The 2,051-nt window shown below is 35.2% G+C and overlaps 1 pseudogene; it reads left to right on the forward strand.

Annotated features, from left to right (window-relative positions):
* Positions 1-487: 487 nt before the first annotated feature.
* Positions 488-1,141, forward strand: LOC129540996 (GTP-binding nuclear protein Ran-like; annotated as a pseudogene).
* Positions 1,142-2,051: the final 910 nt, after the last annotated feature.

The raw sequence follows: 2,051 nt of genomic DNA on the forward strand, positions 1-2,051 counted from the left end.
TGTCCTAATAAATATATTTAAAATTTTATATCTCATATGCTATTATTAGATGCCCATAGGACATGTAGAAAAAAAACTGGCAAAAAAATAAACATTACTAAATTTCAGAAAGTAGAATTCTTTTCTTATTTGTGATTCAGTTATACATATACACATATTATTTTTGAAATTATTTTCCATTATAGTTTATTACAAGATATTATAAGATATTGACTATAGTTCCCTGTGTTATACAGTAAACCTTTGTTGCTTTTTGCATATCTATTTTTTAAAATTAGAAATCCAGCATTCTATTCATACTAAGTACCACAAGTAGAATTCAAATGTCATAAAATTTTTAGTTAGACAAAAATCAGTAAGTTTTTTAAAATATATATATTATACACGTTATTTTTATATATGTATACAAGAGCTTTCCTACTGTGCTTGGTAAAGGCTTGAGAAAGTACATTAAAAAAAAAAAGAAGGAGACACTTCTGGAAGTAACATCGCAATGGCTGCCCAAGGAGAACCCCAAGTTCAGTTCAAACTTGTTTTGGTTGGTGATGGTGGTACTAGAAAAACTACGTTCGTGAAGCGTCATCTGACTGGTGAATTTAAGAAGTATGTAGCTACCTTGGGTGTTGAGGTCCATCCTCTTGTGTTCCATACCAACAGAGGACCTATTAAGTTCAATGTATGGGATACAGCTGGTCAGGAGAAATTTGGTGGACTGAGAGATGGTTATTATATACAAGCTCAGTGTGCCATTATAATGTTTGACGTAACATCAAGAGTTACTTACAAGAATGTGCCTAACTGGCATAGAGATCTGGTATGAGTGTGTGAGAACATCCCAATTGTGCTGTGTGGCAACAAAGTGGATATTAAGGACAGAAAGGTTAAGGCAAAGTCAATTGTCTTCCACCGAAAGAAGAATCTTCAGTACTATGACATTTCTGCCAAAAGTAACTACAACTTTGAAAAGCCCTTCCTCTGGCTTGCTAGAAAACTGATTGGAGACCCTAACTTGGACTTTGTCACCATGCCTGCTCTTGCCCCGCCAGAGGTGGTCATGGACCCAGCCTTGGCAGCACAGTACGAGCACGATTTAGAGGTTGCTCAGACAACTGCTCTCCCGGACGAAGATGATGACCTGTGAGAAAGTGAAGCTGGGTCTCAGCTTCAGAAGTCTAGTTTTATAGGCAACTGTCCTGTGATGTCAGCAGTGCAGTGTGTTTGCCACTTTATTATATAGCTAAGCAGAACACGTGCTTAATCTTTGGATACTGAAGGAGATGGATGGGCTTTGGAGTGAATGTGGCAGTTTAAAAAAAAAACCTTCATTTTTTGGACCTGCATATTTAGGTGTTTTGGAACACAGTTGTTTCCTCCTTGAGTTTCAAATATAAAACTGCTATAGTCACATGACAATATGAGAGGTGGAGTCTTGTTTGTTACTGTCATTCCCATTCCTTTTCGTTTAGAATCAGAATAAAGTTGTATTTCAAAAAAAAAAAAAAGAGATGGAGAAATTGGAAAATAAAAACTAAATGAAATGGGAGCACTGAATATGAAATAGGAAAAAGTGAAACAAACTAGGTAAAAGATCCTCATGTAGTCCAGTTGCTTTTAAACATGGCTGCACATTAGAAATATATCTGGGGCTCTGGTGGAAAAACATAATACCTGGGCATTTGTATTTTTCAGAGAACTCCAAGATAATTCTGATCTGCATCTGGATTTTAAAAAGTGATTACAGATTTTTCCATTAAATGGTAGTTTTGGTAATAAAGAATTTTATTATTTTTCTGTTGACAGAAATACAACATGATACAATGGTATTAAATGAGTAATAGTTACATAATCACAATAGTGAAAGATGTTTATCAGTTTTCACAATCAATAACCAGGCAAAAAATAAAAGATAATTACAATTGAAAACCATATGGGAATATGATTAACCTAATAATATAAAATCAATTCAATTCAGTCACTCAGTCATGTCCAACTCTTTGCGACCCCATGGACTGCAGCACACCAGGCTTCCCTGGCCATCACCATTTCCCAGA

Source organism: Moschus berezovskii, chromosome 4 (assembly GCF_049115385.1).
Source record: "Moschus berezovskii isolate FMDL1 chromosome 4, NW_MosBer_1.0, whole genome shotgun sequence".
Classification (NCBI taxonomy): domain Eukaryota; kingdom Metazoa; phylum Chordata; class Mammalia; order Artiodactyla; family Moschidae; genus Moschus; species Moschus berezovskii.